Here is a 23,631-nt window from a genome sequence, read left to right as displayed (position 1 = left end):
ATTTATTTAATGGCCAATTAATAAGTAGTCCTTACCAATCTATAAAAATGAAAGCCTATGAAATTGTATCCTATTGACTGAAATGAACCCCAAAAGAACCTGCATTTTTAGGATAACTTCAGGAGAATATCAAGAGAATCTTCAAGACCTTATTTAGGGTTTCTTGTCTAGTTCTCTACCCAATCCTTTTTCCTTCGTTCCTGTGGCAGAGATTTGAGCTATCCTCTGAAATCCACTCTCCCTTTCTTTGTCTAAGTACACGGCTAGGCTATATTTTCCACACAGTTGGAGTTAGGTGAGCATGGGACTAAATTCTAGACAATAGTATGTGAGCAGAAGTACTCACAACTCCAGACGAAGACTTTTAAGGGAGTAGCTCTATCTCTCCACAATGTTTTCTTTCCCTTTCCATGGGCCCTTGGGATACTGGGGAGATACAACACAGGAAAGTATGGCTTTCTAAATCAGAAGGAAGTTAAGCCACCCACCAATCCAGAATACCTGCCTTGAACAGTTACATGAGTGAGAAATCTATTATGTTTGAGCATATTACATGCATCAGGATTTAAACAATACAGCAGTCTAGCTTACTCTGATTAATAGCATACAATCCCTCTGTCTTGTTTTGTTCTAGTGGTTTGGACTTTGGTTAATTATGTCTATTAGAATTGGTTAAGAGCTTAATCTCTGGAGACAGACAGACATAAATTCAAATTCAATTCATGACCTCTCAGTTATGTGACCTTAGGCAATTTATTTATCCTCTTCTGTAAAGTGGGATTAATAAAAGTACATGCGGCCGGGCGCGGTGGCTCAAGCCTGTAATCCCAGCACTTTGGGAGGCCGAGACAGGCAGATCACAAGGTCAGGAGATCGAGACCATCCTGGCTAACACGGTGAAACCCCGTCTCTACTAAAAAATACAAAAAAACTAGCCGGGTGAGGTGGCGGGCGCCTGTAGTCCCAGCTACTCGGGAGGCTGCGGCAGGAGAATGGCATAAACCCGGGAGGCGGCACTTGCAGTGAGCCGAGATCCGACCACTGCACTCCAGCCTGGGTGACAGAGTGAGACTCCTTCTCAAAAAAAATAAAATAAAATAAAATAAAAAATAAAAGTACATGCCACACTGAATGGTGTGACAGGAAATGAGAGACATGTACAGCACAGTGCTTGCCACATCGTAGGCATGCAACAAATGGTAACCTTTTTATTATTGGCTACTAGTATAAATAGAATATTAAAACTCTGCAATTAAACTTTCTTCAGAGAAATTCTAGTCAACTCTGATCAAGTTTCCAGCTCTAACCAGCAAGAACAAATACGATAAGTCTGACAGTAAGTAGCCACAGGGTAGAGGTAGTCTATCTAGTGTGTCAAAGATACTCTTGTTGGAATAGCCCAAACTTGCTGTTAAAAAATAATAACAACACTTTTAGATGCACAAAAAACAAAACGCTTCCATTTAAATTCAAAGTTATCATAGACTCTTTCCTTGGTTTCCAGAATGCTTTATTATCTTGATTCTCTCCCTTCCTCTAGAATCTCCTTTTCCTTCTGGCTTCTCCCAACACTATCTGCAAAAATATGCCCAAATCATTTCTCCTTTGAGTGCAGTGGAACGAAGAAAATTAAATATAATATATATATATGCCCAAGAAACAATCCCAAGACCTTTGCCTTCTTTCTATATTATTTCTCCCTCTAAACCCTCTTTCTTTCTCTTAAATTCAAACTCTAACCTCTGTGTTGCTGTCTTTGTAATCTGTCGCTAGTTTCGTCTTCTAAGTTGAGCTCCCTCAGGAGTTTCCAACACTGTTATCGCACTAACACTTGTCTCAGTAAAACCAAAACTAATCATAAACTTCTCCCCAGCCTCAGCTTCCTTCCCAGTTTCCCTAACTTTCTCAGGGACACCACCTTCAGCTCTGTAACGAAGCTTGCAAAATAGTGGAGCCAACCTGGAGATGTACAAATGGAGTCAGTCACTTAAGGCTTAAAGGCCTTGCTCTAAAATGTTTTTCAGGTGACCCTATCTAACCCAGTGATTCTCAACCAGGGCAATTTTCAGACGTTAGACACACTTATTCTAACTGTGCACTTCATACAAGCTTTAATGACTCCAAAGTACAAAGGTAAATCAAACTCAAGGGAACAATCACAAAGGAAGTGGCCAACACTGTATAACATTTTTCCTTTCTTCAGTAGAAACCATAATCTTGCGGCAATCTGATTAAACAGATTCAGGATATCTTGCTTGAACTATTCAACTTTTTTTTCCTCTAACAGAGCTTAGGTATTGTCAGGGGCAAAAAAGGTGTTCTAAGTGAATGTTGGATTAAAATTATACTCCAGGCTAGGGGCGGTGGCTCACACCTATAATCCCAACACTTTGGGAGGCAGAGGTGGGTCGATCACCTGAGGTCAGGAGTCTGAGACCAGTCTGGCCAACATGGTGGAATCCCGTCTCTACTAAAAATATAAAAATTAGCCAGGCATGGTGGCGAACGCCTGTAATCCCAGCTACTCGGGAGGCTGAAGCAAGAGAATTGCTTGAACCTGGGAGGCAGAGGTTGCAGTGAGCCAAGGTCGTACCACTGTACTCCAGCCTGGCTGACAGACAAAGACTCTGTCTCAAAAAACAACAACAACAAAAAATCAAATTATACTCCAAATGTATCAGGAATGCTATTGAAAAATACCAGCCAAATCAATATTCAACATGCTAGGTTCAACAAAGGAAATCAGTTCAAGACAAAATCTAGTGGTCACCTAAAATAGCTAATAATGCAGTCAGAACACTTAATGCATAAAAATTCTGGACCAGACAATGGGGGACGCATGTTCTACAAAAGGGAACAATGTGTAAAATCAATGAAGCAAGAATAAAGACAGCATGGGAAAAGAACAATAAGAAGACTGGCCTGACCAGAACAGAGGGCTACGTTTTATTAGATGCAGCCATTTAAGGATAACAAATGCTATAGTTTACATCTGATCCAGTGGCCAGTACATTCTTGTAGGTTTCTGAGCAGAGGATTTTGTGTCAGAGTAATACGAATCTCAGTAAGTAAATCTGTTGGGTGAGAATATGGGTATTCTTTGTGGTATTCTTTTAACTCTCTTGGCTGAAATTTTTCATAATAAAAAGCTGGTGGGGAAGAATATTAACCTACCAGTAGAATACAGAAGCTGAGTTCATCACCTTCAAAATGAAAATACCAAATATAATAAACACTTATCATGTGCTTACTATGAGCCAAGCCATGAGAGTCTAAAGGTACAAAGGTAAATAAAGTCTACATCTTGCTTTTGAGGAGCCCTTAGTCTAGTAGCAGAAGCAAGCACACATCAAATTATTCTAACTCATGGGCTAAGTACAGTAGCAGGAACCCAAAAAGTAGGGGTGGCCTCAGGAGAGGACACTGTCTGGGAAGGGATGATGGGAGCCAGACAGCATTCAACTTACGCTAAATACACAGATAACCCCAAGGTTTCCAGCCTTGGATATGGCAAGAATAACTATGTGTGAAAAAACAGCAAAGTTGGAAAGAATGGCTAGTTTAAGGGAACAATAAAGTGTTTAGCAGAGTATGTGGGGACATGCATTAAAGGTCAACGTTTTTGAACATTTATGCATTGTTCAATGTGAGTAATAAAAGGACAACCTTATTCATAATAACCAGATCATGAAACAATTTTGCTGAGACACTAAAAGCAGGTTTCCATTCTAAACATGTATATGACCACTATCTACAAACTCATATATTATTTGCTCACTGATTATTCTCATTTGAGATACTTTATGCCTTTCATTATACAAGGCACAACCTTAACAATATTTGCAATATGACAGACAAATTTCACTATCCCTGATATACAAAGAGTTCTTACAAATCAACAACAGAAAATACAAAAACAGAAAAATACAACTCATAAAAGAAATATGCCAAGACACATTTGAGAAGGTGTCCAGAGTCACCAATTTAAAAAATGCAAAGTAACAATAAGATACTTTTCCCTTTTCAAATCAGCTGAAGCTAAAAGATGGAAAGAACCCAGTTTGGGGATAGGTGTAGAAAATCTAGCATTTTCACACATTGCTGACAGATGTCATAATTTGATATCACATTTCCAGAAAGCAGAGAGGCAACAAGAAAAATAATATGAAATATTCATACTCTTCAACATAACAATGCCATTTCTAAGAACTTATCCCAAATTCTTAGAAGAAAACTAAACAAAATACATACATAGTTCATTACAGTTTTTTATGGAATTTATCTCAAAAAGATAATTAAGCCAAATATGCATGTAAAAGTTCATTATAGATTTTTATTTATGCATTTATGGCAAAAAACAACTTAATACTTCAATGTCCATCAACAAGAAACTGGCTAAAGTCTGGTACAATAGAATACAATAGAACCATTAATACTGAGATACAGACCCAACTATATTTATTAACATGGAGAGATTTCCCAACACATTGTAAGGTAAAAAATGTAAAGTATGATCATATAAATATATATAATAAATACATAGTAATATCAAAATGACACCAGCTATCATTTGCTAATGATTTACTACAAGCAAGACACTGGGCTGTAGACCAGTGTCCATTTTTATGTGAATTAATCCTCACCCTTGAAGAAGAAACTTTAATGCTTCCACTTTACCAATGAGAAAACTTAGGTGAAAGAGGTTAAATATACATACATACATATATATATATTTGGGTTTTTTTTTTTCAGATGTAGTCTTGCTCTGTTGCCCAGGCTGGAGCGCAGTGGCACGATCTCGGCTCACTGCAACCTCCGCCTCCTGGGTTTAAGTGATTCTCCTGCCTCAGCCTCCCGAGTAGCTGTGACTATAGACGCATGCCACCACACCCAGCTAAGTTTTTGTATTTTTAGTAGAGATGGGGTTTCACTGTGTTAGCCAGGATGGTCTCGATCTCCTGACCTTGTGATCCACCCGCCTCAGCCTCCCAAAGTGTTGTGATTACAGGTGTGAGCCACTGTACCCGGCCGCCAAATGGTATTTTTTAACTATATGATACAAGATATTTTGCTTTTCTTCACCAGATTAAAAGCATGCCAACCTTGTATAAAAGCTACCTAGATTTAAAATTTGGTTTATTCTGAGGAAAGGTCACACACTCAACAGTATGTGAAATAAAAGGATCCATACATAAGCATATCATCTTCCATCCAGCTCCTATCCAGGAGACTGCAAAGCTTCAGAGAGCTGGACAACGATAGACTCTTTAGGAGGGGAAGGAATCTTGGAGATCAGTTAGCCCCTCACTATCATGTTACTCAGAGCCAAAGTCACACCACCAGTGTGGCAGAAGCAGAACTGGAATCCAACGCTCTTTGAACAACACCATGCCATCAGAAGACAACCTTGTTTTTTGGGGGTTTTTTTGTGAACTTACCAGTCAATAAAGTCAAAGCCCATATTTTGCCCTCATCATCAAAAATAACACTACCTTTGCTACAATCATGCAGCTGCATGCTGCAGCTCAATAATAATCTCAAGACCAACACAAGTGCTGGCATTACTTGGATTCTGCTTTAAGAAATGAGAATCATGTAGGCAGAGGGAAGACAGGCTGCTGGGCTTTTTTAGTGGAGGCTGGTAAGCCGAGCCCCTGTAAGGCTCCAGGACGTAAGATGCTCTTGGAGCTTTGAACACTACAGAGACACAGTCCACAGTAAGCAGCAGCTCTGCTCCTCTTGTGCCCATTTTCAGTCACTCTACACTTGCGCCAGTCATTATGCCACAGCGCACATACAGGCCAGCTTACTTAATCTGTCTCTTCTTTCTGTCCCTGCAGTTCCATCCAGGGGTGCCCTCTGCTCAGGAAATGTCTGTCCCCATGTGGTAATCCCACCTGGGTATGTCCACTCCTCAGGGAATTACCTGTATAGTAAAACCTCTGGGGATCCCCTCTCTTTGGGGGATTCCTGCCCCTCTCTGTGTTTTTACATGCAGCAGGGTTAAGGATGTGACAGACTTTCATCTTGCAGTTCCCTGGCCAGGCTTGCTCCAATCTCTCTTCTCTAGCTGGCCCAATGACGTAAATATCAAGTGTAAGGTATAAAGTGGTGGAAACAAGAAGCCTCATGGCAGCCTTGGCCTAAACTGAGTTCTGGAATCTACTTTTACCAGAGGGTCTTAATGGGAACTTGCTCTACCATTACCAAGCATACAAGATGAAGAAGTGGAACCAAAATACCAGACGGGGACATGAAGGCTTTAAGTGTTCCCACAGGTGTAGCACAAACCTTATGGTTCCAGTTGGGAGCCAATCTAAAAACAATGATTTGACCATACAGACTTCCTGGGCACCAGAGGGTAGAATGATTACTGCTATTGCAGCCAATATCCCCCTTTGATCGGGACTCTCAGCCAGGACAGTAGCCAGGCTGATTATAAGGCACAGAGCGGCCAGGTTCCACACAGGCCCTGTGGCATGGGATCAAGAGACAGCGATCCCAAATTGTGTTCTTTATCATGTGTTGAATTGCACACAGGGTCAAAGAGAGACCTACAAATAAGTTAAATTAATGTGGCTTTTACATTTTACATTAACAACTGGATCACTGGCCCACAAGAGATAAAGTCTGACCATTGTGGTCAAGATGTAGAGAAACACACTAAGTTCACCACAGAGAGGTCAGGGGAGTGTGTGGAGATTTGGGAGTTACTTTAACAAGGATCAGGAAAAGAATAATGGAATATTTATTCTGGGGATTATTCTTTCCCTGAGTTTGGGTAAAGAAAAAAAAAGTCAATGGAATTATCACAAACTCAAAGGTTAAGAAGGAAATGCATAACACTGTCTTCAGGAATCACCTTATTCCAGATTCAAGGAGAAGGAACGAAAAGTATTCTCAGTTATGAAGCAGAATAGGAAACACTTCACTAAGAGAAAAATGAAGGGCCACACTGCTCAAGCTGGAAGATGAGAGGAATCTCCATAGGACAAAAGTTGCAATTTTAATTGCCAGGCTAAAAGAGGGCCAGGCCATCTCCAGAGGACCTGAGATGCGGAGACACTACTTACCTACAGGCAGGCAGTTAATTGTGAGAGCAACTGTGGGAGCCTCCCTCCTTGTACCTAGGGCAGCTGCCTTGGGGAGTTACACAGATGTAGATAGACATGAGAGTGGAAAATCAGCCCCGCATACACCCATCCTTACTATAATAGTTTCTCGGTAACGCAGATAACTTAGGGAAGCTGGTAAGGACCACTCCCTGAGGGAACTCCCTGCCCTCAGGATTCCACAAGAAGGTCCAAGAGAGATGAGACACAGGATACTGAAGATAGTCCTGCCACGACAGCCCAGGCCCAGGCCTGATTAGATGCTGCACTGACCTCTGCACACAATCACCCAGTTGGGTCTAGCCATGGAAGCACCAGTGAGGAAAACAAGAGTATTTCCTCCTCTCACTCATGCTTCCATCTACTCTCACTACCCCGATACTGCCAAGAGTTTGCTTGTTTTGGCTAGAATCATGTCAGAAATACACTCTGGCTTCTTAGTAGAAATGCTCTAGAGGCTGTGAGGTTGCCCTGGGCTGAAGAAGTTCCCAAGACACAGACCTTTAAAACTGGGACAAGTTGGTCACACTTGGTAAAGAGTAAAGGCCATTACTCTTTCCTCCAAAAGACCCAAGGACTAGAGTCAGCATCTGGCACTCTATTTTTGAAAGACTCGCACTGCCAATTCATAGACTAATAAAAGAGATAATAAGCATGGATTATTCAGATCATCCTTTCTATTCTGTAACTCCCAGATGATTTAGAAATGGCATATAAAAGTAATTAAAAGGTACCTTATTGGTTATACATCTTTTTGTGTTGTTTTTTGTTTTCTTTTGAGACAGAGTCTCACTCTGTCACCCAGGCTGGAGTACAATGGGGCAATCTCTGCCCACTGCAAGCTCCACCTCCCGGGTTCACGCCATTCTCCTGCCTCAGCCTCCCGAGTAGCTGGGACTACAGGTGCCCACCACCAAGCCCAGCTAATTTTTTTTGTATTTTTAGTACAGATGGGGTTTTGCCATGTTAGCCAGGATGGTCTCGATCTCCTGACCTCGTGATCCACCCACCTCAGCCTCCCAAAGTGCTGGGATTACAGGCGTGAGCCACAGCACCCTGCCATGTTATACATCTTAATCAAACAGTAGTCTATTTATATAGAAAAGGAAGATAAATATCTCCTTCTAAGGGATGGGTTTTGGATATGAATTCAGGGCAGATGTGTGCTTTCTAGGAGGCCTGCTTCACTTTACAGGTCTGCACCAGGTCATTCTTTTTAAGAGGATGCCCAGGTTAACAGAGGCTAAGGACATATGACAATTAAATACAGTGTAGGATCTCAGACTGGATCCTAAACATTGGCGGGACAATTAGTGAAATTTGAATAAGGTCTGTAGATTACACAATAGAATTGTATCAATGTCAATTTCCTGGTTTTAACAAGTGTACCATCATCATCTAAGATGTTCACATCTGGGGAAGCTAGGTGAAGGGCATAAGGAAATTTGTACTAGTTTGCAATTTTCTGTAAATCTAAAATTATTTCGAAACAAGAAACTTTTTAAAAAGAGCCTCTTCCATGGGCTGGGCACAGTAACTCAGGCCTGTAATCCCAGCACTTTGGGAGGCCATGGCAGGTGGATCCATTGAGCTCAGGAGTTCAAGACCAGCCTGGGCAACATGGCAAAACCCTGTCTCTACAATAAATAAATTTTTTAAAAAATTAGCTGGATATGGTGAAGCTCCTGCCTGTAGTCCCAGCTACCCAGGAGGCTGAGATGGGAGGATCACCTGAGCCCAGAGGTCGAGGCTGCAGTGAGCTGTGACTGCACCACTGCACACACTCCAGCCTGGGCAACAGAGTGAGACCTTGCCCCCCCCCCCAAAAAAAAATCCTCTTCCCCCCAAAATTCTGTAATTTCCTAACACATACACACAAAAACTCATACACATTAAAAATTACAGGTTTTGATTCACACATGACATGAGACTTATTGTGTGCTTGTAACCATTAAAACAAAGGTTTATTGCTTATAAAAACAGAAGGCTAGAGACAATTTAACTGATAGATGAGAAACAGGCTTAGTACAGCTGTCATGCAAGCCATGACAAATATATCTATTTGAGCAACAATGATTTTTCACCTCCAAGCACAGTACTAGGCACATAACTAAAACTCTAATATTTAATAAAAGAATGAATCCACATGATGATTATATAAGCATTTTCAAAGATGTTTAAGAAGAATCTGATCCACAAAAATGCTAAGTGAGAAAATGTAAGGTGGAAAGAAAAAGCAAAAGTATGAAGTAATATGACATTATTACCCCAATTATGTAACAACACTACCCTAATTTTGTGTACATTCATATACACAAAAATACAAAAATTAGGAAGAAATGCATCAAAATGTTATTACATGTGGCAAAACTACAGATTTTAATTTTCATCCTTATACTTTTCTCTGTCTTCCAAAGGTGTCTACAGTGAAAAAAGTTAGCCAGGCGCGGTGGCTCACGTCTGTAATCTCAGCACTTTGGGAGGCCAAGGTGGGACGATTACCTGAGGTCAGGAGTTCATGACCAGCCTGGCCAACATGGTGGAACCCTATCTCTATTAAAAACACAAAAATTAGCCAGGCATGGTGGCGGGCGCCTGTAATCCCAGCTACTCGGGAGGCTGAGGCGGGAGAATCGCTTGAACCCGAGAGGCGGAGGTTGCAGTGAGCAGAGATTGTGCCACTGCACTCCAGTCTGGGTGACAGAGCAAGACTTCGTCTCAAAAAGAAAAGAAAAGAAAAAAGTTTCAATGGGTTTAAGTGCATATACGCCCCAATTTACCAAGCCTTTTCTATGCCCTTCCATTATTTTAGAGCTTTCAAATTTCATTCATCTGCAACTCTACGATTCTTTCAGCAACAGCTGTTCAGAACAGATGATTTACTTTCCACATTGAATTTTAAACTGTTTATCATGCAGAATGGGCCCTTAGAAAACATCTAGTCCTCTAGATTTGTATGACTTTAAATTAAAAGTCTACACTACAAAGTGGATTTAACCGCTTTAAACCCCACGGGATTAAACTCCGCAGGATTTAAGGCAATATGATACAACTGTGTCCTGAGTCTGAATAAACCTCAGCTGCACTTTTTAAGTCTGGGATCTCCATACACCGTTCTGTTGGAATATACGGTTTTACAGAAGGCAGCGCACACCAATGCTGGTGCTGTGAAGGCACCCAGAAAATCAGACGCTGCCTGTAGGGGAGAACCCCATTCCATCCACGTTTCTCAGGTGTCCCAGGTACCAGCCAGACAGGTATCTATTATTTAAACTGCACAGTATGTCCCAGTCAAAAGCCTGGAAACCCAATCACCTCAATGTGAGCATTATCCTGCAAGTCCGCTCCGGCCAAACCCGCTTGGAGACAGCCTTGCCCGCCCTGATCCCCGGACTGCCCAGGAAGCAAGAATCCCGGGACCCCGAGCTGGCCCTTCTAAAAACCACCCTTCACTCCGCTCCGCCAACCACCCCACTCACTGCCTCCTTCCCCAGAGCGCTGAGCCCCCTAACATCCCCCATCCTGACTCCACCAGCCCCAAATTTCAGCCTCATCGCGCGTCTCTCAGGACTCAAACCCTCGCCCCAGACCCATATTCCCTCTATAAACCTCTCCCCTCCCCTGCGACGTCCACTACCCGCAACACCTTCACTCATCCCTGCCCCCACAGCCTCCGCGCCTATCCTGGTCCCACTTCCCATCCCCAGGGGTGCCGGCACCGGGAGGCGGCCCGGGAACGCAGGGCGGCGGCCGGGAGGAACTCCTGGAGCCTGCAGTGGCCGGGGCTCTGTCGCTGCACGGAGCCGGGCACTGCCCCCAACAGCTGGGGGTCCGAGGTGCCCTTCCCCACTCACCGGCCGCCGCAGCGCTCCACGTCTTCGGGGGCTGGCCAGAGAGCCGGCGAGAACCGGAGGCCGGGCAAAAGAGCGCCGGGTGCGGGGGGCGGGCCAGGCCAGTGGGGCGGGCGCTGCCGAGCGCTGGGCGTGGCGGACGCGGCGGGGCCTAGACGCGGTCACACGCAGGGGGCGGCGGGGCCGCGGCGGGAGAGGCAGGGCCTCACTGGACGGTCGCTCCGGGAGGGGCGGAACCGCGGTGGGAGGGGCGGGGCCTCACTGGGCGGTCGTCGTGGACGAGAACCCAGACGGGAACCGCTCCGAAGAAACAAAAGGCAGCCCTGATTGGGCTGTCGCCTGGAACGGAGCCCAGGCTGGGAGAAAGGGAGGGGCGTATCTAACGTACTGTAGCACCCTTCGAGATCCGGAAGGCAGCGGGAGAGGCGGGGCCGAGAAGGGAGAGGACTGGTTGGGCTGTCACTCCGAGCGGAGGCGGCACGCGGCTGGGCTCTCCAACCCAGAGCGGTCGGGGCGGGGGAAAGGAATACGCCCCTTCACATTTCCCTCTTCCATCTCTTAAAGACCAGAACCTAATTTTCTGGTCACTTTCAGGTATAAGAACAAGTCTCATTTTAACTGTAGCTCACTTTCAAGTTGTGAAAAACGGAGATCCTTTTATAATTAAAACCTAACATCCAACCACAGCCAAATCCCTTTCGGTGGTTTATAGGGTTTCCCAGTCCCTTACCTCTATGAAAACCTCTTTTACTCTCCTACTTGCTCCTCACCAGCCACACTGGTACCCTTGTTCCTCCTAGAACTCGCCAGACACCTTTCCACTTCCAGGCCCAGGGTTTTTGCCCCAGCCATTCCCTCTGCCCAGAAAGCTCTTCCCTCGGATAGCTGCTTGGCTCACTTCCTCACCTCCCTTGGTTTTTGCTGGGCATTCACTTTCTCCCTGAGGCCCTTTCTGACCGTCCTACTTAATACCTGTTCTCATCTTCTCCCCACCCCACCATTTCCTTACCTGCTCTCCTATTTCTTTTGTCCACCACGCTTATTGACTTTTTGTTGTTGTTTTGAGATAGAGCCTCGCTCTGTCACCCAGGCTAGAGTGCAGTGGCGCAATCTCGGCTCACTGCAACCTCCGCCTCCCAGGTTCAAGCGATTCCCCTGCCTCAGCCTCCGGAGAAGCTGGGATTACAGGCGCGCACCACCACGCCCAGCTAATTTTTGTATTTTTTGTAGAGACAGGGTTTCACCACGTTGGTCAGGCTGCTCTTGAACTCCTCACCTCAGGTGATCCGCCTGCCTCCGCTTCCCAAAGTGCTGGGATTACAGGCGTGAGCCACTGCACCCAGCCGGCTTTAAGTGTTTTTAGTTACCCAGGGTCTACCACAGTCTGAAAATAGGTGAGGCCAGAACAATAAGATATTGGGGGAGAGAGAGAGACCATATTCACCTTTTATTACAGTCTATTTTTATAATTTTTCTATTTTATTATTATTCATTGTTGTTAATCCCTTACTGTACCTAATTTATAAATGAAACTTTATCATAGTATGTATGTATGTGTAGGAAAAAACATAGTATACATAGAGTTTTATACTATCCTCAGTTTCAAGCATCCGCTGGGGATCTTGGAATGTATCTCCCACAGATAATGAAAGATTACTAACCCCAATGTTTAGAACAGTGTTAGGGCCATAGTAGACAAGCAATAACTCCGAAATGAAAAATTTTAAAAAAGTGAATGAACCCTTTCTGCCTCCATACATCCAGCTTTGGCCAGATCAATGCCTCAATAAATTGTAGTGGGGAGAAGGCTGGTCTGTTCTTTACTCCCCACCCTTTTCTGGGTCTTCCGGGTTCCAGCCAGGAGGCAGGGAGACTAAAAGAAAGGAGCAGAATACTAATTACTTGGTAGGAGCAGTTTGTCACTCATTCTAGACCCCTGATGCTATCATGGCAGCTCACAACATTATTAACCAGTTCTCGTGCGGCTATCTTTTTGTAGGTCCTGTGTGGTTATGTCCAGAGGTTCTGTCTTCTGAAAATCAGGACAAATTATTTATGAACTTCAATAAGTTTAGACATGAATTACTCCTTAGACTTTTGTTTTTAAATCGTACTCTTCCTATCTTCTAATCCTTCAACTTATGGCCATCCTCCATATAACTTTATTTTCTTATATTTATGTGGCTGGAGGAATGAGGAAAAAACTGAATGGGAATATAAACCTCCTTTTCTCTTGGATAATCTTATTTCACCTCCATAATTAACAAAGTAAAACTTTCTGTTACGTATAGCAGATTGTTGGACAACATAAATGGCAAAACTGAGTTAATAACATAGATCCCTATATAATAGTCCCCTTTATCCACTTCTCAATACCCCTACTGGATGCCTGAAACCACAGATAGTACTGAACCCTGTATATATTATGTTTTTTGACCTGATAGCCTAGATGGCCACTAAGTGACCAACAGGTATGTAGCATTGATATAGTTTGGATTTGTGTCACTCAAATCTTATGTTGAATTGTAATCTCCAGTATTGGGGGTGGGGCCTGGTGGGAGGTGATTGGATCATGGGGGTAGATTTCTCATGAATAGTTTAGCACCATCCTCTTGATGCTGTCCTCGAAATAGTGAGTGACTTTTCACAAGATCTGGCTGTTTAAAAGTGTGTGGCATCTTGCTCTCTCTCTGTTGCTCCTGCTCTGGCCATGTGATATGCCTGCTCCCCCTTCACCATCTGCCATGATTTTAAGTTTCCTGAGGCCTTCCCAGAAGCCAAGCAGATGCCAGCATCATGCTTCCTGTACAGCCTGCAAAACCACGAGCCAATTAAACCTCTTTGCTTTACAGATTACCCAGTCTCAGTTATTTCTTTATAGCAACATGAGAATGGACTAATACAAGGACCTACAGTATGGATACACTGGACAAAGAGATGATTCACATCGCAGGACGGATGGAGTAAGACAGTGCGAGATTTCATCACAATACTCAGAATGGCACACGATTTAAAACTTATGAATTGTTTATTTCTGGAATTTTCCATGTAATGTTTTCTGCCCTCGGTTGACTGAAGGTAACTGAAAACATGGAAAGAGAAAGTGTGGCTAAGGGGAACAATTGTATCAATTACCTATGACTGCATGTCAAACAATTACACAGAATTAGGGATTCGTTTCTCCACTTGTCTCTTTTTGGGTATTTCCTCCATGTTCTCTCTGGCTTCCAAGAGTCCCTTTTCCCAACTCCTCTGTCCAGAAGAACAGGTTTTCTCCCAGGTGACTGTGTCACTGTACCACTGCAGGGCATATCCCTGACTGGGAATGGCTTCAGGGAAAGGGAGGGAGAGAAAAAAGGAATCAGCAGTTTCCACCACTTTCTCTAGCTTGCAGCAGCCTTTTTTCCTGGTCCTGTGGCTACATGGTCAGGCTTCTCTTGGACATTTTGCTGATAGTGTCTGGTTGACAATTCCCAATTCATCTATCCTTGGATCAAAGCCAAGAGATAGAGGAGAAAAAATAAAAACAGGAATCTCACTACTCCTATATCTGTCTTTCTTCAGGCTTTGAGTTTCCTGCCATCACGATCCACCTGCTATTATTTACTTTTCGGAGTCCTTGGATAGTTGTTCTTTGTATATTATTTAGAGATTTTAGTAGTGATCAATCAGTAGGAGACATGGGCGGCAGTGGACTTACTCTATTTTGGTCAGAAATGGAACTCATCAATCTAATAGATGAAAAAACATTTTAAGTCATATTTTTCTTACAAAGAGTGAGTTTGAGAGCATCTTCTCAGGTTAAAGAGACATTTGTCTTTCATTTTCTGTGAATTATCTATTTACATATATTGTCTAATTTTCTATGTACAGAAACTATATAATAGTACAGTCCTTTATCTTAGATATGATTGTCAAAACTTTTCTTCAGTTTGTCATGTCCTTTGATTTCTCTTATGCTATTTTGTTTGTTTGTTTTTGTTTTTGTTTATTGGTCATGAAAACTTCTATTTCTAACTGATCAATTTTACCAGGCTTTTCTTTTACTACTTACTATTTCTGGGTTGTATCGTGCTTAGAAAGACCTACACCTCTCTCTCTCTTCAATTATTATTATTATTTTTTCAAACAAGTCTAGCTCTGTTGCCCAGGTTAGAGTGCAGTGGCATGATCTAGACTGACTTCAACTTCTACCTCACGGGTTCAAGTGCTTCTCCTGCCTCAGCCTCCCAAGAAGCTGGGACTACAGGCGTGAGCCACCACACCCAGCTAGTTTTTGTATCTTTAGTAGAGTCGGAATTTCACCATGTTGGTCAGGCTGGTCTCAAACTCCTGACCTGAAGTGACCCACCCACCTCGGCCTCCCGAAGGGCTGGGATTACAGGTATGAGCCACCACGCCTGGCCCAATTACTTTTTAAATTCTTCCATGGTTTCTTGTTTACATCTCATTATGTTATGTTCTTTACTTTTTTTTTAGACTGAGTCTCACTGTATCACCCAGGCTGGAGTGCAGTGGCATACTCCTGGCTCACTGCAACCTCTGCCTGCCAGGTTTAAGCAATTCTCGTGCCTCAGCCTCCCGAGTAGCTGGGATTACAGGCATGTGCCACCACGCCTGGCTAATTTTTATATATTTTTAGTAGAGATCAGGTTTCACCATGTTGGCCAGGCTGGTTTTGAACTCCTGACCTCAAGTGATCTGACCACCTCAGCATCCCAAAGTGCTGGGATTACAGGCATGAGCCACAGCGCCTGGCCATGTTCTTTACTTTTAAAATTTGACCAATCAGGAATTTATTTTAATGTGAGGTAAGTGGAATGGATCCAGCTTTATATCTTGATAGCTGCACATTTTTCCAACCCCATTTCATTAATAATCCATATTTCCCCCTACCGATTTTAAATGCCACCATTATCATATACTAAATTTCCTTCCCTATTTATGAACTTTCTATTCTCTTATTAATCTGTTGGTTTATCTCTGTACCAGAATCATAAGATTTTAATTTTTGAATCTTCATAATACTTCATTCTCTATCTTTAAACTCTACAATACAATCAGAAAAGTCAACCCACCCACCCACCCAGAGGTTCCTGTATCTCGAATTCCCTTCATAACCACCTACAATAGCAGCCGCTGAAGACTCACTGTCAATAAATTGTTCATCCAAGGTGACCACGTAATTTCACTGTTCATCCAAGGTGATAATTTACATAATTTTTCTTCTGTATGCTTAGATTCATAGCATCCTATTTTCCACTAAGTGACAAGGCCACCATCCACCATTGTCTTCAAACCCAGCCAGTCCCAGATTCCCAGTTTCAGGGTCTGATTTCTGCAACCACTTCCAATACCAAACTTGGCAGTCAAATTTCAGTGCAGAAAACAGAAATCACTGTGTGTATTTTACACAGAAAGATATTTAATAAAGAGAACTAAGTTCTTACCAAATCGGTGGAAGGCCTGAAGAAGCAGCTCTGGGCTGGATATCTTGGAGTGAACAACTCTACTGGGCCGGTCTACCAAGGGAGCTGCTCAGTCTGAGGCCACTGGAGCCAGGCTAGGCTTGGAACCAAGGCCATGGTCTGAATGTGGACACCTTAATCTGTGATCTGGGGATTTCTGAGTTTGATCAAGAGGCTGCCACAGTCACTACTGCTTCTTAACACCCAGGTAGCTGAAGAATAAGGACTGAAACTTGTGACAAAGAAGCCACAACCTTCCTATTCACGGGGAGGCATCCAAAGCCACAGGAGGATGGTTTCCTAACCTCTACCTGCCTGATACCAAGAGAGTGCATCTAACTGGAGAGCCTGATGTTTTTAGGACTCTGACCTCTATACCTCTTTACATAAATCTTGCTCGTTTCTTATAGAGTTTATTTCTAGGCAATTTATTTTTCTAATTGCTAAAGAAACTGTTGTTTCTTCCATTATATCTTCTGATTAGTTGTTGCATATATATAATCATTAATTTCTATATATTAATATTATACTCAGAATAAAATCTCATAGTTTATAGTAGTCGGTTTTGTTTGTTTGTTTGTTTTGTTGCCAGGCTGGAGTGCAGTGGCACTACCTAAGCTCACCACAATCTCCGTCTCCCGGGTTCAAGCGATTCTCCTGCCTCAGCCTCCCAAGCAGCTGGGAATGCAGGCGTGCATAGTAGTTGGTTCTTTTAGGATTTCCAAGTTTACAGTCATATAATATGAAGGTAATAATTATTTTTCCTCCTTTCTTATCTTGTTTCTGGTATTAAGAAAACGTTTTTGGTGTTCACTCAGCAAGGAGGAGATTGACTTTGGATTTGAGATAAACATATTTTATCATTAAGTAAGAATTTATCAATTCTTATTTTGTTGAAATTCTTTACCTATTAAGGATGAATGCTGGATTTTATTATATGCCTTTTCATCATTTATGGAGATAGTCATGCGATTTTTTTTCTTAGTAATTTTAAGTTTTGTTAATAGGCTTCCTTATTTAGCCTTTATTCCTAGAGAAATGAGGAGTCACTGGGGAATTCTGAGCAGATGCGAGACATTATTCAGACTTAGATCTTAACAGAATCACTCAGGTTTCTGTGTTGAAATACACAGCAGAGACACAAGGATGGAAGCTGGCTATTGCAATCTTTGAGACAAGAGATGGATTGATTGTACTAGGGTGGTAGCAGCAGAAGTGATGAGAAGCAGTTGGATTTTAGAAATATTTTGAAGGTAGAATTTTCAGGAATTGATGACATATTAGATGTAAAGTATGAGAGAAAGAGGAGTCAACTGATAACTGAGGTAGGGAAAACTATAGGAAAAGCAGATTTGGGAGAAATTCAGGAGCCCTGTGATGGATACTCTTGGGTTTGAGATGCCTTTTGGAAATCTGAGTCAGTAAATAGGCCTCTGGCATTCAGGAGAGAGGCCAAAGCTATAGATAAGAATTTGCAAGTTATCAACACAAAATGATATTTGATGCTATGAGATTAGATGAGCTCACCAGAGTTGTGAGTGCAGTTACAGAAGCAAAGAGGACCATGGACTGAGCCTCAATCATTAACTCCAATAGTAAGAAGTTGAGAGAAGAGAAAATAGCAAAGGAACTTGGGAAAGACTGGTCAATGAGATGTGAGGTAAACCCAGAGAATGGGGAAGGGCAGTGTCTCAGAAGCAAACGAAGAATCTGAATTTAAGAGTTGTGCCATATGTTGATGCTAGGTCAAGTAAGATAAGAACTGAAAAAATAAAGTGACAGCACTAGGATGAACGTATTTGTCCTATCAATTATTATAAATCTAAAATCTAAATACTAAATCTAAACACTAAAACAGAAATCTAGATACTAAAATCATTTGTGAATAAACAAAGATACTGAAACTGGATGAATTAAAACTCAGCTCTGTACGCTATATAAGAGATACACCCAAAACAAATTGATTCAAAAAGTTTTAAAATAAAAGATGGGCAAAAACACACCAGGCAAATATAAACACCAATAAAGCCAAGATTATGACAAAGTTAAATTCAGAGAAAAGCAACCTATTAAACAAAAAAAGAAGGGGAGTTTAGAATGTTAACGTGCAGACTTCACAATGACATAACCTCCTATGAGTATATATACCCTAAGTAACATTGCTACCCCTCAAATGCACCCAGGTGCCCCTGCTTTGGAGCCTTGGTAGTGGTTGTTACCTCTGCCTGGAACACTGTCCCCCAGAGCACAAGTAACTCCTTCATTTCCCTGAGACTTTGCTTAAAGCCTTATTTTCTCAATGAATCCTACTGTGACTTCCATATTTAAAATTGTAACCTATTCTGTCTAATTCTTTGAAACTCTATTTTGCACATTTTGTTCCTGCTTTTCATGGCCCTTGCTGAGTGTTCTTTAGTGCCTGTTCTTTCATGGACTGCTTCCAGTTTTTCCTATTTTTCTCTGATGCGTTTTTTTTTTCCCTTTCACTTCTTTTTGAAGTGCTACCAGCTCATGTTTGATCGGTTGTCTCACTTTCTCTCATGTGAGCTACCTGCAAGAGGTATATGTTAGTAGAATCCAGTTTCCTGGCTGGAAAGAGTTTGACTTATGGTCCAGGATTGAGTGAGTGAATTGTTTTAGCCTTTACTTCTCCCAAGCCAAAAACTAGGCAGCTGGAAGGCTGTTGTCAGTGCCCTCTTCTCTCCATGTTCACTGGCTGACTGCTTCCTGCAAATACATGAATTGTCCGCATCTTCATTCAGCTCTGTTCTCCGCATGCTGCTGCTCTGGTTAGGATCTGGCTTTGTGACCTCCTCCCACAAGCCCTTTAACTTGGAGTGTGCACTAGCCTCATTTGAGATCTGCAACCCCTTCTGCCAGCTTTCCTACTAACCCTCACTGCCTTGATACCACTCCCACGTGTTTTGTGTGGTTTCGAGTTTGAGATATCTCCTTGTTTTGCAAAAGTGGGGTTTTCATTTCTGTTCCTCAGTGGCCTCATTACTGCTGAGTGGTTTCTAAGAGAAAGGAGGAATGCTTATTGTATCCACCCTTCTCAAACCAGAGTTGCCAACTGATTTTCTATAAATTAGGGTTTTACTATTAGCAAAAGCCAAGTTAGGAGTTTCAGCTATTAAAAGGTTTTCAGACGTGGCATAAACATAGTGATTTGTTTTTCTTTCTAAGACTTGTTTAAAAATATTCTCGTTGTATGAGAGGGACCCACTAGATAACCTCTAGGTCCCCTTCAGCTTGGAAATTCCATGATGCTACGTAACACACCCAACTTACCTCGATGAATGCAGAGAACCCATTATTTTCTAAGGCAAAAGAAAGTGCTTATATATTAGAAAGAAAGAAAGAAAGGAAGGAAGGAAGGAAGGAAGGAAGGAAGGAAGGAAGGAAGGAAGGAAGGAAGGAAGGAAGGAAGGAAAAGAAAGTTACAGGCCGGGCACGGTGGATCACGCCTGTAATCCCAGCACTGTGGGAGGCCAAGGCAGGTGGATCACCTGAGGTCAGGAGTTCAAGACCAGACTGGCCAACACGGTGAAACCCCATCTCTACTAAAAATATAAAAACTAACCGGGCGTGGTGGTGGGCACCTGTAATCCCAGCTACTTGGGAGGCTGAGGCAAGAGAATTGCTTGAACCCAAAAGACAGGTTGCAGTTAGCCGACACAATGCCACTGCATTTCAGCCTCGGCGACACAATGAGACTCTGTATCAAAAAAAAAAAGAAAGTAAGTTACAAAATCGTAATTTTCTCCTTCGGAATATGATACAGAGTTCAGTGCTAAGAAACTCGTTTTGAATAAAATTGACAGTGCTGGTTATTTTCTGTTTGTCCACATCTACCCTCTACCCTTCTCCATCCTCCTCTGTGCCCTAGGAGGCACTGGCCTCTATGGATGCATCAATAGGCTTCCTTGTCCTCTGGTTCCTGATTGGGTTCAGTTAATGGGAGCACTGGCAGGAGACTAGACAGAGGTAAGAGAGTGAGGTCAGAGTATTTGTTCCTTGGCTGTCTCTGTGCTGAGTTATAGCGAGTTGGCCATGTCCCTCAGTGGAAGGCCACAGCTCCAGTCAGGCAGCCTTTTCCATATAGTGGAGTAACTGCTCCCGCTCCTTGCCCTTCAGGCCTAGAATGGTAATGACTCAATTATTACTAGCTTCAGGATGCACCACCATCCCTCATGGTTTCCCTAAACTTTGCTCACACATTTGTGAATAGTCTCTTTTTAAAACTCCACTCAAATTACCAAATTGGAGTATGCCATCTGTTTCCTGCCAGGACTGTGACTGATGCATTGGACATGTTTTGCTGCCCTAAATATATTCCAGCATCTCCATGCAGCACTACACAGTTTCTATAATAGACTTGACTGCCATCCTAAACTCTTCCCAACATGACTCAGATTTTAATGGAGGTAATTCACTATTTGATTTTTCATGTTTGGACAGCCTTCCTAAGGCAACTATGACATAATGAAAATAGCTTTAGATGTAAAAATTTAGCTTCTAGTAGGCAATGAATAAAAAGTCTATATAAAGAGCAGTGGTGGTAAAGAGAATTAATATTCTGATTATAAAAATTTCTATTTAAATATAACAGCAATCTTTCTTTAGATCAAATCAATTATAGTCAAGTATTTCGCATCACATTTAAAATGTCTCAGCATATCAAGTAGAAATAAAATGAAGAGAAAAAGAACTTTACATTTTTGCTGAAGACATTTTTTACGTTTTCTATTTTGAAATAGAAAACATAAATTTATTTTCATGTATTAAAAGACCTATCTCATCCTCCTGGAAAGAAATATTAGGTTGGTGCAAAAGTTATTGCAGTTTTTGTCATTGAGAGTAATGGCAAAAACCGCAATAACTTTTGCACCAACATAATACGTAAACTGTTTCCATCCTCCCTATAGTGTTGAATACAAGTTAGAGTAGATAAAATACCATATAGATATTTTGACTATCTTGGGGAAAGTGTGGTTTTATTTCCACTGTGTTTTTGCTGGAAACCTACAACATAATGACCATTTGACATCTGCCAAATAACCAAAGACACAATTTGGCTCACAGTGCCATTTCAGTTTCTTGTCTTAGCAGGGAAGAGGCTAAATGGCTAATGGGTCTTTTCTGTGTCTTCTGTGTATGTAATACATTCTTAGAATAAAGGCATTGAAGTAATAGAATTCCTTTACAAAATTACTCACCTGAGAACTGCTCATTCTAAATTTAGATTTTGATGAATATAGATATTTTAACTATCAGAATATGCATCATTAGTGTCAAGAACCACAAAGGGGTTGAAATTTTACCACATGTATGAGCTAATAATAAGTTAGCCTGTCACAGTTTCACAGTTGTTGACAGAAGACACAAGACTCCTGGGTCAGAGACAAAAGACATTATCGCTCATTGTGTAGCAGTCAGCATGGGCTTCATATTTGTGTCAGTTCTCCTTACTCCCCAGGTACCATGGGAACAATGTGGAACAGCTCAGGTGGATTCTACACAATCAATAAATTTGCATCATAGCTAAAAAAATCTCAGACTTTTAACCCTGGTATTTTCAAGGGACTGTTAGCAAATGTGCTCAACCTGAGGGAAACATTATTTTCTTGTCCTGGACAGCAAAAAAAAAAAAAAATTCCTGCCACTATCTTCAAGGCTGTTGGCTATACAAACATCTTCCAAAAGATATTTAATAATTTGAAACAAAGGGTGTCAGTGCCTTTACTCAGAAGATGGGCAGACACACAAAAGACCCATGTAGAATTATCTCCCAACAATTAGGAGTAGCCTTGCCATCAGCACAATTCATGAGTTTTCTCAGCAGAAATATATTCTACAGCCTTCACAGGTAGCTGACCTTCGGAGTTACATAACTTAGTAAGAGAACAATTGCTAGATTTCCTTTTTATATGTCTTTTAATAATTAAAAATATTAAGATAGGTATAATACAAGCACTTAATATAAAAATAAAAAAACTATTAAGAGTGTAGGCAGTGAAAAGTAGGTGGCTTTCCCTGTCTCCCAACCCCCCAGTCTTTCTCCCCAGAGTAAACAAGCTTATTCTGAATGTCCTGGATATACATACTACTTATATATAAATGTTGCATATGATATAGATTTCATACATGTTGGGGCCGCGGTATGTGTATGTATACTCATGTCTTCCCCCTACCTGAAATTCTTGTCCTACACACATCTCCACCCTCCAGAAGCAATTAATATTAAGGCAGGTGAAAAATCTAAAACAAGAAGCACTTCAATTTCATCCAGTGGCTTTTGAAATTCTTGCATTTCTTCATTTATTCCCATCTGGTGACTATCCTGGAAGACTTAAGGATAGTTATATCATAATCCTTGCCCTCACTGAGTGCACACCTGTGTTGGGGAGTAAGGCATCTACACACATAAATACAAGATAAAGAATGATTAGCACAGGTAATCAGAGAAGGGATAAACTACTTGAAACTAGAGGGTCTCGTGAAAGGATTGATGGCAGATGTGGTATGCGAGCTGGTCTGATGAAAGAAGATGTGGTCCTGTGGCATGTGTGAGTTAGGCAGCAGGTGGAAAATGGAATAGACAGGCATTCCAGGAAGGAGGAAGACATGAGCAGATGTATAGAGGCAGGAAAGCATGGTGTGGACTAAGGACACAAGGAACAGTCCATGGAGCTGGGGCAGAAGGATGATGAGGAAAGGAGGGAGGGAGGGGTCATTGATGCAAAAGGGCCTCCAATGCAATGTTACTGCCAGTTATGTTTTTCTTGGGAATATATGTAGCAACATGATCTTCTTTGGTCCTAATGCAAAATAACAAGGATACTGAGCTCACATGTAACAGCCTAAACATCATTTAGGACACTCATTGCCGGAATCCATATCCTCAAGCACAGACTGCAACACATTCGGAGCTAAATTTGAGTACCAGAACCCTCTGTGATGTCACATGCTAGTCGTCTGAACTCTAATCACCCTGAACAACACTTCAAGTCCTCATTCACATATCCTAGACTTAAATAAAAATCCCTCCATCTGGCCATATAACCTATAGATGTTATACTGACTGCTATTTAAGTATTCTCTAGTGAACAAGTTCATGGCTGAAGATGAAATGTGATTTTTATAAAGTAAATATAGTCCTTTATCTATGTGATGAAATAGACAATGGTAATGTTTTAA

At 41.9% G+C, this 23,631-nt stretch overlaps 1 protein-coding gene across 2 annotated transcripts in view; it reads right to left on the bottom strand.

Moving 5' to 3' along the window:
• Positions 1–11,115, bottom strand: part of ANO10 (anoctamin 10) — a 243,948-nt gene extending 232,833 nt beyond the window's left edge. The window contains exon 1 of one of the 2 annotated variants that reach the window (XM_007983848.3): positions 10,967–11,115. The gene's annotated coding sequence lies outside the window, so the exon portion shown is untranslated. The remainder of the gene's footprint in view (positions 1–10,966) is intronic. The other variant, XM_007983847.3, reaches the window with a different exon arrangement.
• Between the last annotated feature and the right edge of the window lie 12,516 nt (positions 11,116–23,631).

Source organism: Chlorocebus sabaeus, chromosome 22 (genome assembly GCF_047675955.1).
Source record: "Chlorocebus sabaeus isolate Y175 chromosome 22, mChlSab1.0.hap1, whole genome shotgun sequence".
Taxonomy (NCBI): Eukaryota; Metazoa; Chordata; class Mammalia; order Primates; family Cercopithecidae; genus Chlorocebus; species Chlorocebus sabaeus.
This window is presented reverse-complemented; position numbering and strand designations above follow the sequence as displayed.